Source organism: Cryptotermes secundus, unplaced genomic scaffold (assembly GCF_002891405.2).
Source record: "Cryptotermes secundus unplaced genomic scaffold, Csec_1.0 scaffold320, whole genome shotgun sequence".
NCBI lineage: Eukaryota > Metazoa > Arthropoda > Insecta > Blattodea > Kalotermitidae > Cryptotermes > Cryptotermes secundus.
This window is the reverse complement of record NW_019731221.1, coordinates 106,646-122,172: the sequence shown is the minus strand read 5'-3', so window position 1 is coordinate 122,172 and position 15,527 is coordinate 106,646. Positions and strand designations below refer to the sequence as shown.

Genomic DNA, 15,527 nt, shown 5'->3' with positions numbered 1-15,527 from the left:
GGGGGTGGTAAGGAGATGATTGAAGGAAGAAAATAGAAAGGAATTTTGATAATCACGAATCTTCTTTAGAAAATCTTCCGCTGCACGAAGAAGCAAGGGCGGAGAGTGGAGCTGGGGTGAGAAATAATAAACGTAATAAAATATATCACGAAGCGCCTCGCTACTGTGCGTTTCAGTACAGTAACGGCAGGTTTCTTGTTCATGGGACGAGTAGCTCAAAGGAGACCTACCAGACCTCCTGGAGCAATTTGGTGGTGGATGCTGTCGCCTTGCGTTGCGTTGCAGGTTCCCAAACTGAAAGCATTTTGCCATCTTCCGTATGAATGTTAAAGGACTGCGTATACTTCTCTGTCCTCATATACTTTAGCAATTATAAAAGATTGTACCAGTTATGAATAAGAGCACAAGTGACATTAGTGTTAATATTCAGTCGTTATTGTAGTTTCACTTTTACCGAAAACTGTTTATATTTACCGACTAGTCCTGTGGTTTAGTGGTCAGAGTTCATAGCTACAGATCCAGAGGTCCAGGTTCGATTCCCAGCGCTACCAGATTTTCTGAGAAGTAATGGGTCTAGAACGGTGTTCACTCAGCCTTGTGAGGATAATTGAGGAGCTATTTCAAGGAAATGGCGGCTCCGGTCTAGAAAACTGAGATTAAAGGCCGTGGCGATTCGTTTCGCTGACCACGCGTCAACTTCTATCCGCTAAGGTTGGCATTAACTTCGCCGACAAGCGGCGGTCGGTCGGTATAGTTCGATTGCGGACTACAGGTCACGGATTTATTTTTGTTTTTGTAAAAATAGCTATAGAATTACTGACTTGCTCCTTTAGTCTCTTAGTCAGTCAGGTAGTCCGTTAGTTAGTCAGTTACTTAATTATCCAGCAGATTTTTGCTCGGTCAGGTATAGTCGTTTAAATAAGAATTAAAATTATGTGACGATGGAACATCAGTACAAGTGTTATGTTACTGGACATTATCTATCGTCCTGCTTTATTTAAAACGTCGTTCTGCTTATAATTAAAAACACGACGTTTCGGAGACTGTCTCCGTCTTCAGGTAAAGCCTACTCAGATGGGGCTCTTTGATAGAGGGTTATTCGGAATAGTTCTCCCTATTGGGTACAACTGAGTAGATATTACCTGAAGACGGAGAGAAAATCCATTCTCCGAAACGTCGTGCTTAAGAATACAGGACAATAGATAATGTCCAGAAATATAGAATTTTGTAAGGTAGTAGTTTAGTTGGTTTACTGTCTCTCTCTTCTGTTTCTCCGTTAGTCAATTAGTTGTTTAGTTATTTATTTATTTAGATGCTTAATTAATTACTTGTCCAGTTAATATTTTAGTGAGACATAGGATTAGTTGGTTTATAAATTAGTTGTTTGGTTATCGAGAGCTGGTTTATGGTGTCATTGATTAGTTATTTCGCTGCGACATTGTAATCATGTGATCAAAATCTTGTGTTCGGATTGTGTTATGTTGGTAAGATTGTAGAACGTAGTTAAATGTTTATATGCGGTAATAATCCAGAAATAAATAAAGGTATGAATAGCATTATGAACTTAAATATCAATAAAAGATCGAGGGTTCGCTTCCAGTCTGGATCAAATATCTGACAACTGGATATGTTAAGTCACTTTTCTAGGAAAATTGTATTAGGTGTTTTAATAGCACAAGATTACAATAGAGAAACATTGAACTGAGAGGATGGAAGAAGGACAGTAACACATCCCATCTGTTCCCGTCTTATAAAACGAGTAGTAATATAGCCAACCGTGAAAGAGAAATTACTCAGAGTAAAAAAATCATGGAGCTGGCAGCAAGAACATATATTGATTAAATGGAAATTATATATGAACATGTATAGCGTTGCTTTGTTCGTACAGCGGTGCGCAACACGCGGTCAGCAGCGCCGAAAATTTCTCGCTCCACTTATAAAGTTACTTCAAGCTCTACTTTTATGGAACAAAAATGCCATCATCAGCAGTAGCAGAATCATCATCATCTTTTTAGTCATCATTATTTTTTATTACTATTCGTTGTTCACGCCCAGAAGGACTGAGTATTATAAAGACCATTCCGAATACTGGAATTTAAATAAGGGTTTCCTTCTACACATATTTCTACTTGCACAGTGGTCCAGAATGTCATTCTAGGATTTTAGGGAGCTATATTTCCTTAACCATAAAATAGATGAAAACAAGACAGTGAAATTAAGATTAATTTTCAGAATGTGTTTGTCGGTTATCAGGAACAAGCATCATATTTCTTTCTTGAAAACGAGTGTGTGGATGGGCCCCGTGAACTGTGTTTTAATTTTCGAATATGAAGATATTTCGTTCCACTTCATTTTTATGTGACTTAAGGACTTTGACTGATATGCATGAGAAAGTAATCAGTGCTACTTCCTTTAACGTATGACATAATTAACAAGTCATAAATCTTTTAGTTTCGGGAATAAAATATGCTGATATAGAAGCGGATGTTACATCTTTATTGTGAATTCATTTTATGGATTCCGTGCAAATAGTTCATATACACCTTAATTTTTTTTAATTCGTTTAGTGGGGGGTGGAGTCCAACTAGGTCCACTCGGAATGGAGGCCACTGATTGGCCTATTGTACCTGCTTCGGGTGATTATGATGATGGAGAATTTGGTGGAAAGGAGATTGGCAGGAGAAACCGAAGTACTCGGAGAGAACCCGCCCCAGCGCCACTTTGTCCACCACAAATCACACTTCACCAGACCCGAGAATATATACACCTTAACACACGACACCAAATATTCTAATTTCCGAGTTATAGTATGTTTATTTTTAGGCAGCGACATAGCTCAAGCTGTTAGTCGCTGGCTTCCCACCGCGTCGGCCCGGGTTCGANCCCGGGTCTGGTAAAGTGGGATTTGTGGTGGACAAAGTAGCGCTGGGGCAGGTTTTCTCCGAGTTCTTCGGTTCCCCTGCCAATCTTCATTCCACCAATTGCTCCACAATCACCCTCACCTGTCATCTTGGGCTGGTACAATAGACCAGAAGTGGCCGCAGTACAAGGGACTTAGTCGCACCCCACTAGCAATAAAGAAAAAGTTTATTTTATAACATGATTTAATCTTTGAGTTTCTGTAAAGAATCAAGTACTCAAATTAGGTTAAAAAGTTCCTAAAACAATCAATTCTTAATACAAGTATGAGCTAACTTAGTAATTCAAGCATTAGGGATTGTGTATAACGATTCTGAATGAGACACAATCATTTTAACATTATTAAATAATTATCACGAAGAAACTGTACTTCTAAGAAATATCTGTATTGTAAGAAAATCTGAATATATTAATTTCCTTTGACGAGTTACGTAACTTATTTTAAGTTGCTACCACTTTTACAACTTCAAACTCATTTTTACGCCCATTCAACTTTTTCTTTCCGAACTTTTGTTCTTTTCTGTTGTACTCAACTGACTTTCCCGTAACAACGGATTATACTACGCAATTCGTAGTTTGACGTAAAAAATTAACGTCTATATTATGCTTCACTAGAAATATTTTACTTTAAATTTATTCAAAAAAGACGCTGGAGGGGAAATGAAAATAACAAGCTTCTTCACTTCTACCGCGCATTTATATTCAAACAAATTCAAATAACAAAGATTAAAGGATGCGTTAACAAGAGCCAACCGTCCGCTATCTTGTCGACTAATCTCTTCTTGTCTTACATTCTCCTTTCTTGTGTATCATTTTACTCAACATGTCTGCATTGTTCCCTGTACGGTGACCACCAAGAACTGTCTCCATGATGCACGTTCCTCTTGAACAGTTCTTGGATGCCAAAGAAGTTCTTAGGGCGGTCGCACACCAACTACGTCAAGACAAGCATCAAGACATGAGACAAAAGACGCAGTCTTGCTTCATCCGTGATTCAGACTCGAGTCCGCACACGGAAGTAGCACGTGTCTGCGTCTCATCGCATCTTCTCTAGTTGATGATATGACGTCATGTCGATAACGTACTCCGGTGCTGTTCCTAGAGTACTGATGTCTGAGTCTTGACGCACAGAAAAGGAACATACCAAGTCTTGCTGCACGTGTTTGCAGCATGAAGCTGACGTCAGCATCATGACTCAGACCGATGTGCGGCGGTTTCCTTTATCTCATTCGTTTCAACTGTGCTCATTTCTTTGCGTCATGTTGCAGACATTGTGTCTTGACTGCTACATGTCTTGACGCATGCCGGTGTGCGACCTACCTTATAGTTATGGAAACCGAACGTTGGATTATTAAAAATAACAATAACAAAAGGCCTAGTTGCGGACTGTAAGACTTAAGAATTGTGCTTGAGATTTTTGTATGTAGAATGCCGTCTTCCGGGATGTGACACCGTGTAGGTCTTGTATGAACCGACGTTTCGGAGGAACATATCGCCATCTTCGGGGTAAAAAATCCGTGAGCGAGGAACCAGCGTGAGCAGGAGGCCGCAGCAGTTTAACACAAAGTTATTAATGCAGCTATCCTTTCAGAACTTCTCGTGTTACTGAGTACAGATGCCTGTGCTTTGTTTGCTCATATTGGTAGAAAAAGTTTCACGTGCCTAAAATTATTTTTCCTAAAGAGATATTTAGTTCCGAAATGTAATAGCGCTGTTGATAACAGCGACAGTTTCCCGTTGAAATTCAGCAGGCGTTTTGAGGTAGTATATAAGTAAATATATGGATACAAAAATAAGACCAATCGACAATATAGTACCATAAAATCTACATTTCAACAACTGTATTTTGAATTAGGAAAAAAGCCAGTATTTGCTGTTTTAATATAAAGTTCAGTAACATATTATTTTTCGTATAAATATGGGATTTATGTATTTTCTTTGGTTCTCAGCATTACTCATTTCTATAAAAGTAAGTAAGTAAAAAGTAAAGCTATCCCTGTAAGAGGCCGTGAAGGCCCATAGGGTTGTGAGATGTTGAGGTCCCCATATTTTCTAGACAATCGGCTAACAGATGACTGTAAGGTTGTCAGCCTTACGCACCGGCCGGTCTTAACCTCCCAGGAAGATTCCTGGTACTCCTTTCTGTTAGAGGCTGAGTCGATCCCAGGACTATAGTGCGGCTGGAAGTTTTAGTAAATTGAATAGAAAAATAGATCGATCATCCAGAGAGAAATGCTGTTTATTGTTGGGGAAAGGACATAATATTTCAACATTATCTAAATAAACTTCTTGCTTTAACGTATTAAAAGGAGGACAAATTCAAAACCAGCACAGAAACTTGATCTCAAGAACACTCAAATCAATCTTCAGTACATGAATTGAATCAAATATCTTTGTCTGTTCTGACTACCATGTCTATCTATAGATGTACATGAACTTTCGCGAAATGTTATGGCGTGAATATTGCTGTAGCCATGAAGTGTTTCATCGATCCGTCTCCCTCCCCAAACCCTACCACACCGATTGTTAGTCTTTTTACATTCATCCACTGCAGTCCGATTGTACCCCCTCTATTTCTCCCTCGCCCCTTTGCACATTTCTTCATAATCAAGGTTTCTTATATTTTTATACAGCCCTCCCCTTCCTTTCGCCATCTTTTTTCCCAGTATGGGGGTGGCTCCCTGCTTCATTCTATCCCTACCCTCGCCTTCATCCTTTATACTGTTTGATTATCTTTCTTTAAGTTCAAGAAGGGGTGGAAAATTACTTTGTCGCTGATTCAGTAAAACAAAATTATGGAAAATAACGATGAAAAGTTACAACTTGTCCAGAAACGAAGTACCCGGGTAGTAGAACTCAAAATAAGTACGGAAAGATCTTACGTAATCAGACAAAAATACAGGAAACCAGCAAGAAGCTAAGGCATGACCTGAAACAAAGTAAATGTCGAAGAACAAAAAATCTCTGTTTTCGGGAGAATTGCGTCCTGATCAGGTTACGATAAAGCAAGTTTAACCTCAAATAGGCCTTTGAAGCAACACAACACAACATTATGTTACCAGACAGAAAGAACCCAATATATACAAGCAAGTGTCTACATTTGTAGTTAAAGAGATACACTACATAATTACAATACTGTTAACTTCCGATAGAGAAAACATATCAAGTACAACTATTAAGAAATTATTCTGTAATATCTGTGGAAGAAAATAACAACAGCTGACATCAGAAAAGCTACTTTATGATTCGAGGTTCTCACAGCTGTGGGTATGAGAAGTTCTGCCTCCTGGGACTTAACCCCGTGCATTGAAATTCATTGTACTGTGCCATATAGACCAGTTGCTAGGTAATGACGCGAAACAAACGAGACAACGGTCGTTGCTAGGCAGTGATCCGTAAACAACAAAGGAATTGTAATTTCTGCGACGTCCTGTAAGCAACAATTGAACAGCAACAGAGGAACGGTGTTTTTGTGAGGTCGGTGCCGAGATGTTATAAGCAGGACAAGCCTAGAGTGGAGTTCAGTTCAGGTAGTTGAGCGGAGCGAGTTGGTTGGTGAGTGAGTGAGCGAGTTAGAGAATTGCTGCGGTTCAGTCCTTGTGAGGTGTACTGTGAGAAGCTGGCAGCTGAGGCACAGGGATAATTCGAGAATCCAAAGGAAAGGGAACGTCCACCGTTGGAATCATCTACAGAGCAATGACTGGTGAAGACACAGCAGAACAAATATTTACGTGCTGTAGTGAACTCGAGAGTGTATGAATTAGCGATAGTGCTATAGCTACTTGTAGTTAAAGAGCTGTGTGTATAAGTGTTCAATAAATCCAACTACGAGTCCAAATCCCGTCTATAATTACTCATACACGTGACAATACGTTTCGGAGAAATATACGTTTTCCATCTTCGGGGTAAAAGAATAAGCCAAGCAAGAATATATTGTGAGGCAGGCAGTAAGGAAAGCTTTGTGCTTTACGCTGGCTTTATGTCCCAGAAGACAGAACTCTTCAGAAAGGCTACTGATCGCAGATCCATCTGTCGATATAATCTGTAGTTTAATACCTGCAACCAGTGCGTACAGCGCTCTATTGGCGCACTGTGTTGCCATCATTACGTGACGACTCTGTTAGTAGTTCAGACCACGTATCATCGAATAGCACGGCGCTTACTGAGTCATGACTTAGGAAGAATGTGGAAGGATTGGTTTGGTGGCGTAATCTGAAGTGTCATTTCAGAATTTGCCTGGAAGGACCTGGAAGGAAATTCAAGATGAATATCAGTAGGGATAAACGGTATCCCTACAGAGATTGGAACCCCATTTGGTCGGAATGCAAGACAGGCCCATCACCGCTTGTCATCAGACGGGATTTTGGATTGATGATCGAATTTATTAAACTCTTTGATACAGGGAGTGACTACACTTTACAATTTTCTATTACACACAGAAATGTTTACAGTCACACTTTCACCACCCGTTGTTCTGTAACGGCTTCCAATGGCGGACGTTCCCCTTTCTCTGAGTTCTCGTGGTAATTATGTCATTTAGTTTTTAGTGTCATGTCGCCTGTATATCACGTTTTTTCAGTATTTCTTCTCATATATATCTTCATATTTTTGTTAATTCTCTTCCAGTTCTTACTTGTAATTTGCCTTTTAGCTGTTATCAATCACTTCAAATAAATTAATTCAATTATTATTATTATTATTATTATTATTGTACCTTAGTCTAAGATTTTTAATAGCTATATTATTTTTTCATTTCTTAAGTCAAGTCAAGTCAAAGTAAAGTAACTTAAGAATGAAAAATTAATATAGCTTTTATCCAGTTACTTCCTTATTATCAGGTAAAGAGTACAATTTATGAAGCTTCTTGTTATTATCCTATTCCACTATTTTCTTTAATTTTAGGTATAATGAGCACTTTATTCTCAGACACTTCAGTCTAAGTATGAATAAAACTTTAATCATGTGAGTTAAGAGAATTTATATTGTTACTAGTCATGCTTAGGGTACATATATCATTTCGTTAGTTTGTTATATGACAATATATTTTGCTCCGCGTATAGCAAATCTGTTCACTTTCGTCGCATTCACAAAGGAACGATTAAAACAAGCTCATTTTAGCTCTGCCATGTCTGTCTGCCCACCTGCCCTTCTGTCTATATGTCCGCACTTAACAAACCGAGATCTGCCAATAGAATTATCATTACTTTGATACAGGGGAACTCTACAATACTTCGTCGACACATTCCAAATTTGGTTAAAATCTAAGTGAAGTAATGGATACTTTACATTAAAACTGCATGATTTTCTGCTAGCGTTTCGAATGTAAATCGATAAATATTTATCCGAGATAGAAGAGTTTCTAACAGATTTTGTAAGGATGATTTTATTCAGCGAAACGTATTAGTCCATAATTCTAAGGGTTTAAAGATAATTCCACACAAGTGCTCTTTATGCTGTGTCATCTGTTACGTAAATAGATGAAAGTGGAGGCAATGATACGGCACACGCGCTAGTGCTATTAAGGTATACCGTGCTTTAATAACTTAATTCTTCTCTGGAACAAAATTTGACACGTTCTGTCATCTATTGGTGACAAATCTCACTAAGACAGGAGAGCGACATACGAACACATTGGAGGGTGTGAAAAAAAAAGGAAGTTTACGTGTGGCAGCGAGGAGGGGAATTAATGAAGTTTAAATATATGAGGGGTGTGAAAGAGAAGGAGGGAATGAAATTATAAAGAAGGGAAGAAGAAATGCCTGAGGATGGAAAGAATCTGGGAAATAAATCATTACAATGATTAACGCTAATTCTTGAGATTGGCCGGTACCAAGTAATTATAAAATTTGTTCATTATAAACTCGAGAGAATTGTCAAAACAGATTATAAAATAATGGTTATTTATATTTCTTATTTACACTCAAATTCTTCTCTGGACCAGCAATATGTTCAAACAAACTAAATAAGCAGGTTAACCTCATTAACAATAACATTTCAGAAATTTTAAAGAAATTCCCAGATTTCTTAAATCCCGAAATATTAATCGTTGTATTATCAAAATCAAGCCACCGGGCCCTATATTGAGAGAGTGTGATTCAGTCCATACATTCAAATCCTGCCTCTATAATCCATTTTTACAAACCCGCTCACGCCTAATTTACTCCTATGACTGTGAGGCATCTCTACACTTGGACTTACAGTCAGAAGTTTTGTACGTATGAAATTGTTGTTATTTCCGTGCATGCTACTGCTCCATCCCCCCCCTACATCATTCTTTTAGACATGATCCCTTAGCAAAAGTCAGATTATAAATCCTGTGATATGACGCCTGAAAGCCTGAAGTGTTCATTGCTAGAAAACGGCTCACTAAGCACGTTTCCGCTGCACCGGATAAGCTTGTGGGAAAACCAGACCGTTGCTACGAAATTAACACGCGTTTCCGTAACAACGGATAAACACAAAATAACAGAGGAGCTCTTTGGGGTGGTGACTTATATTCGGTCGTCCCCGAAATTATTAAAGGTGGACAATTAATTGATTCATTCGCCCCCGTGTGGAGTCGGGTTCGAATACCTCCACCGTGACCCTACGAGTCGTAGGAGGCGACGAAAAGGGAAGTCTCAAATCTGAGACAGTAAAATATGGTCGCCAGTCCCAAGGGACTCAGACCCGAGAAAGACTGCACTGGCAAGGGCCAGCATCATATACAAAAGGCATACCCGTCCTCTCGTCAGAGAGGGCGCCCCACAAAAACAAGACCGTAAATGCCAAACAGTAATAAATATCTGGTCATGAGCCCCAGATGGGGCTCGACACCAAGACATACTGACTGACTGACTGACTGACCGTCAGTCGCAGTGTGACTTGGACTTTGACTTGGATTCATTCAGTCTTCGTTCGTCATTCAATCTCAGTGATTCGTAGGTGAGTCGTCATCAGGCATTCGTAATTCATTCGTAAATCAGACGTGAGTGACTCGTAAATCGTAAGCAAGTCAGTCACAGTAACAGAGAAAACCCTCGCAGTTCAGTAGAATGGAGCGAGTCTTAAGCAGTCATTGACTGTGAGCTGTTATAACTGATTGTGAGTAAGAAAGATTGCAAGAGAAGTGTGAATGAATCCAATCATCCAATACAGAACCCATTAATATTAGTAACGTAACAATACAAACTATTAAAAATAGGGCCGAGCCATAGCTCAAGCGGTTAGTCGCTGGCTTCCCACCGTGGCGGCCCGGGTTCGATCCCGGGTCTGGTCAAGTGGGATTTGTGGAGCACAAAGTGGCGATAGGGCAGGTTTTCTCCGAGTACTTCGGTTTCCCTTGTCAATCTTCATTCCACCAATTGCTCCACAATCACCCTCACCTATCAACTGGGGCTGGTACAATAGGCCAGAAGTGGTCGCAGTACAAGGGACTTAGTCCCACCCCACTAGCAATAAAAGCAATACAAACTGAATCTTTCATTATTTGATTTTCTTCGTTACGTCTTCTTTCTCAGTTCGTGTATATTTCTGTGCTACACTTTGTTGTCAGTACCGTCGAAATGTTCCTTTACATTTATAAACCAATTTTCGTGCCCATGAACACCACACTGTTTTAGGAAGGACACGACATGGTACACGATTCTGCACTGGACAGTAGCTGTTGTCTAAATTTAAATTTCTCTCAATTAATGATACATATGAATATGACTTCTCATTCGCTAATATCTCTTCCGAGTGCTCTGTCATAATAAAGCCGAAAGATACTCGTATATTAGCAATATCTGTAAAATTATTGCGACTGTACTTGGGTAAAGAGACACAGACAAATAAAACTCGACACTGTAAGATATTGTCATGTTGCAAAGAATGTGATAAAATTATCGTTACATATGTTTTACGGTTCTTTCTTCGGTAGGAAATAATCCGGATAAATGTGTGACTTAATTCTGATAGAAAACTAACATCCACCCCTCTCAGCTTGACTATTCCAGTATCGCTCATCATCACTTTCAGCAACTTACAATTTGAGACAAGTTATTTGTCTTGCCCTTAAGCAAAGATAACCTCAGTTAAAACTTCCAGTTTCACGAAAGTCAAAAAGAATACGAAAAGAAATCAACGTTTCTTAGACTTCAAGAAAGCTGAAGAGAAGTTGAACGTCCAAAACGAGCAGGAAATGGACTTAAATCGGAAATGAGTGAACACAAAAGAAAAATAAAATCGAAGAAACGTAGTTACAAAGAAGAAAGTGCTGCCGCTTGCGGAAGACTTCTGAAACTACATGAAGCAGAAAAAAGAGGGTGATGAAATACAGAAACATTAGATGCACCGAAGGCAGACGTCTGTATGCAAGACCAATTAGTGGAAAGGAAAAGCAATTAAATTGAATTCATGGTGACAGGAGTGTGTGTGTGTGTGTATGTGTGTGTGTGTGCAAATAATATAAGGATGTACTGAATATCCTGTTTTGAAAAAACAGAAACTTCAAAAATTATTTTCTTTCTTTACTTCCTTTACTTGTTACACCTAGGACATTTCCGGACTCATCACTATTTCTGTACAGTACATTTATACTTATACAGCCTAGTCCCTTCATATTCAATTAAGTGAACGTTTAGGGAGTCACTGCTCATTCTAAGGGGAGACGGAATAGCTCAGTCGGTATAGCGACGGGCAACGGGCTAGACTGCCGGGGTTCGAGTCCCGGCAGAGTAAAGAGGTTTTCATCTTCTCCACTTGGTCTAGATCGGCTCTGGGACCCACTCAGCCTCCTATCCAATGACTACAGAGAGCTCTTTCCCAAGGGGCAAAGCGGTCGGGGCGTGAATCTAACCACTCACCTCCATCTAGTGCCGAGGTCAAGAATGTTGGAGCTATACGTCCACTCCCCCATACGTCTTGATGTAGTAGTGCCTAAATGCTCAACTAATTAAGCAGAGGAACAAATCTGCTTTTGCATTAGTAATACAGTATAAGGTAGACTGATTGGGTGATAGTAAATAAGAATTGAAAAGGATGTGGAATAAAGCGGCCGAGGCATATTTTACAGCAGTGTCCTTATATTCACCTGGAAGGTCTGAGGAAAACCACTAGAATCCTCGGTCAGGCTGGTCGGTACTGAAGCCGTGATCCGAACTGGGTTCCTCTTGAATTCGAGTCAATCGCAACTGTTACCTACTGAGGCAGTGTGGTTGGTGCTTTGCATTCATTCTGTGCTTAAGACTTCAGTCAAAGAAACATGTTCTGCCATGTCGGCTTATCAACCGTTAAACAATAGACGCTTTACTGAAAGGAACTTAACAGAAGAATATTTATTATTGGAATCAAGCATGAAAAGAGTTGATCATCTTTTTTGCTTTGATCGAATCTATAGCAGCATTCTTGGTCTGATCGAGGTATTACCTGTCTCTCTGCTTCCAGAATGTCCATGTTTCTGCAAGTGATAAATGGGCCCTCAGTGTGTCGGGCGATCACCGATAAGGCTGGATGCAAACTTCTCTCATACCGACCGACGAAGAAAAACCTTTTTTTCTTCTCAGGAGAATAAGCCTCGCTGCCTCAGCCCGTTCTCTGTTGCAACGGTACGGCTCCTCATCCACTTGAACTACTACCCTACTAACAAACATTATTCCAGTCGGGGGATGGCGACTCTTTCCTTAACAGTAAAGCAGCCCTTGGGACTAGAGCAGGCATGGGTCATTCGGTATACGTTACGGGATGGATGACTGATGGATCAGGGTTCGATTACCGGCAAGGGCAAGAGACTTTTGTCTTCATCACTGAGTCCAGAGCAGCTCTGGGTACCACGTGTCTTCCTACTTAGTCGGTACTGGGGCGTATTTTCTCGGGAATACTGTGACGGGGGATTGAAGCTGATCTATCAGAGTTGTGATGCAGGAAATATGGTCATAAATCCCGGGGGCCCAGAACCATGAAAGACTGTGCTGAAGAAGGCCAGCAGCAATTTACCCGACCACCCATCTCCAGCTATGTCAAAGTTAAGAATGCTTAGAGCTCTGCTTTCACGCCCCCTTATGTCTTCAGAAGGGGTGCTTGATTAAGCACCGGTACAAATTTACTTTTTTCTTCAGCCTAAGCTCTGAAGGAGGCGGACGCGGGCCAAGCTTAAGCATTCTGGAACTTGGGATTAGGTCAGGATTAGTAGTTAGCCTGGTGGTCCTGCCGCTTCTCCCATTCAACTCATTACATATTTATGCGAGTGGACTTCAGGGACAAGTTGCACTTGTCAACAAAGTATATGCCCTGGATCGAAATTCTGCCATCCAGACCTCAGGCAGTAAAGCCGGTCTCTAGTTCGAGACAGGAATTATCGAGGTTACTGCTTCGTGATATAACTGGAATGAAGTAATGTTGGTATTCCTTTTTCTTCTTATTTTTACTATTCTAAAGAATATAGATTTTTGGTTCCAAAAGTTAGTATAATCGTATTATTGTATTTTATCGTACTTAGCACCATATTACAGAGTATCCTGTCAGAACTTGCGTCTTGCCCTTAAGATTAATTTCCTGGAAAATTATTTGAAGTTAAATTTACTGTTAGGTTTCTGTCGCCCTCAAAACCTGTGCTATCTCCCTCCTAAGTTCTTTTTTACTAAATTCAGTGAAGGAGTGTTTACTGGGAATCTTTTTTTTTGCTTCGAAATTCATCTTGACGTTACTATTATTATTAATATTAAATTTATATTGTCATTTGCTCCTGTTAGATAATCCGAAATAGTTCAGGAAGTAAAGTTGCAGACTACAGGTTACATGAATGGGGTGCAATCCATATTACAACGTTATGTTTTGGTACTGGAAATTTTTACTTTATTAATATAGCTATTGCAGTTAATATGAGTAGTAGTAGTAGTAGCAGCAGCAGCATTGAATTTATTCCAACTACATTATTATTATTGAATTGAATTATTATTATTATTATTATTATTATTATTATATAAATTGTATTCATTTTATGAAAAATATATGTTCATATAGCCGAAGTTAGGATTTTGGCCAATTGGTTTTAAAGCCAGTTTAAATTCATAAAATTATTGCGTTGTTGTTGCGTTCCCATTGTAACGTGAAATTTCCTTTGCTTAAGATCACGGATACTAAATTCTAAGGTATTCTACACTTGCAATTACTGAGTTTCTTGGCTTTTTCCGCCTTATAGCATTCTTAAAAAATGTAAACTTTGTTTTTCGAAAATGGGTATATTTCTGTCCTCTGGAGAAATTTGGAGGGACAGTTACTTGACTGAGCCCATTTTGTCATCTCAGTCACAGCTGCAGTAACTGAAATGAGATGTTCCTAACCGAGCAGACTGAGACAGAGTTTCTGCACTCTTTCTCCTGATGAAGAAACAGATCATGATCCCGGAAACTTACGTTCTTCCAGAAACAACTGACAAAGTCCAAAAAGTAATCTCAAATGTGATAACTTAGCTATAATTGTTGAGAGACTGTGTAGATTATTTATTATACCGATCTTCTGAAATACCAATTAAATGCAAGCCAAAAAAACGAAGAAAATTATCTTGCTCGTAAGTGGAAAAGTAAGTGAGAAGTATGTGGGAACATAGTTTGGAAACCTTTGCACAGAAGGTAGCACAACTAGCGAAACAGGTACAAGACTTCATTCCTGGTTGTATGTTTGTGGAACCTGTTATAAAACGAGCGAAACCAAGATTTGTTTGTAGGCCTACACTACGTAATAAAACAAAGTAGAAAAACAGTCGCCCAACCCACTGCACCTCAGCCCACTCCTTTTAAAACCACCCTCCCCTCCCTCTTACACATACAGTTGCCTTGCATCTCCAGCATCCCTTGACACCTTCTTCAACCCGGTTAACTAATGGCTTCTATCCCTTAAGGAGCTACTCGTCTTGAACTACCCTCCCTCCACACCCATGTCCCTTACATTGCAAGAGTTGTCCTAAATGATAAGAAAATCTCAGTCAAGATTTATACAAGGGACGAACCCAAAAAGACTGCAGAATGTAGAGTGGAAAAGAATTAAAAACGCCAAGAGTAGATAAATGAGGGGAGAAAACGAAAAGAAAGAGGAAGATTAGAGGGCATTAAAACAAAGAGGTTTGATGAGGGTAAGAAAAAAAGACTGGGGAGAAATGCTTCGATGTAAATAGCGTAAGAAGAGGGAACATGAACAGTAACATGAAACAGAATTAGAGAGCTGTTTGTATGGAACACATACGCTACAGCACCCCATCTCACAGATCATGTGATCTATTTATAATAAAAGGGAAATCGTGTACTCCGGTGGAGTACACACATTTTCCGATACCTTCCTTGGAATTCTATATAAATCACTAATTTATATTCCACTGAAATTTTAAGGGGAATAGAGCATAAAATTTACTAAAACAAGAAGTTCTGGGAAAAACTAATAACCTACTTTCCTTTGAAACACATGGACCGCATAGAAAACGACACTTTCAACAATTATCATTGTCTCTGGAACGTGTTTACCGAGCCGTTGCCTAACAACGATAAGGGGGGATACACATATAGACACACAGACAGCAAGGTGATATCATAAGCCTACTTTAATTCTTTGAATATAAGGAAATGAATCTAAAAAGAGACTACTTCTGTGCATAATTG

The 15,527-nt window shown here is 39.4% G+C and overlaps 2 long non-coding RNA genes across 2 annotated transcripts in view; one reads left to right on the top strand and one right to left on the bottom strand.

Moving 5' to 3' along the window:
• The window catches only part of LOC117282473, a 216,120-nt gene that overhangs the window by 131,534 nt on the left and 69,059 nt on the right, over nucleotides 1-15,527 (bottom strand). The window lies entirely within an intron of this gene.
• The window catches only part of LOC111866480, a 59,578-nt gene that overhangs the window by 37,908 nt on the left and 6,143 nt on the right, over nucleotides 1-15,527 (top strand). The window contains exon 2 of the long non-coding RNA XR_002843156.2: nucleotides 12,325-12,485. This is a non-coding gene — a long non-coding RNA (uncharacterized LOC111866480). The remainder of the gene's footprint in view (nucleotides 1-12,324; nucleotides 12,486-15,527) is intronic.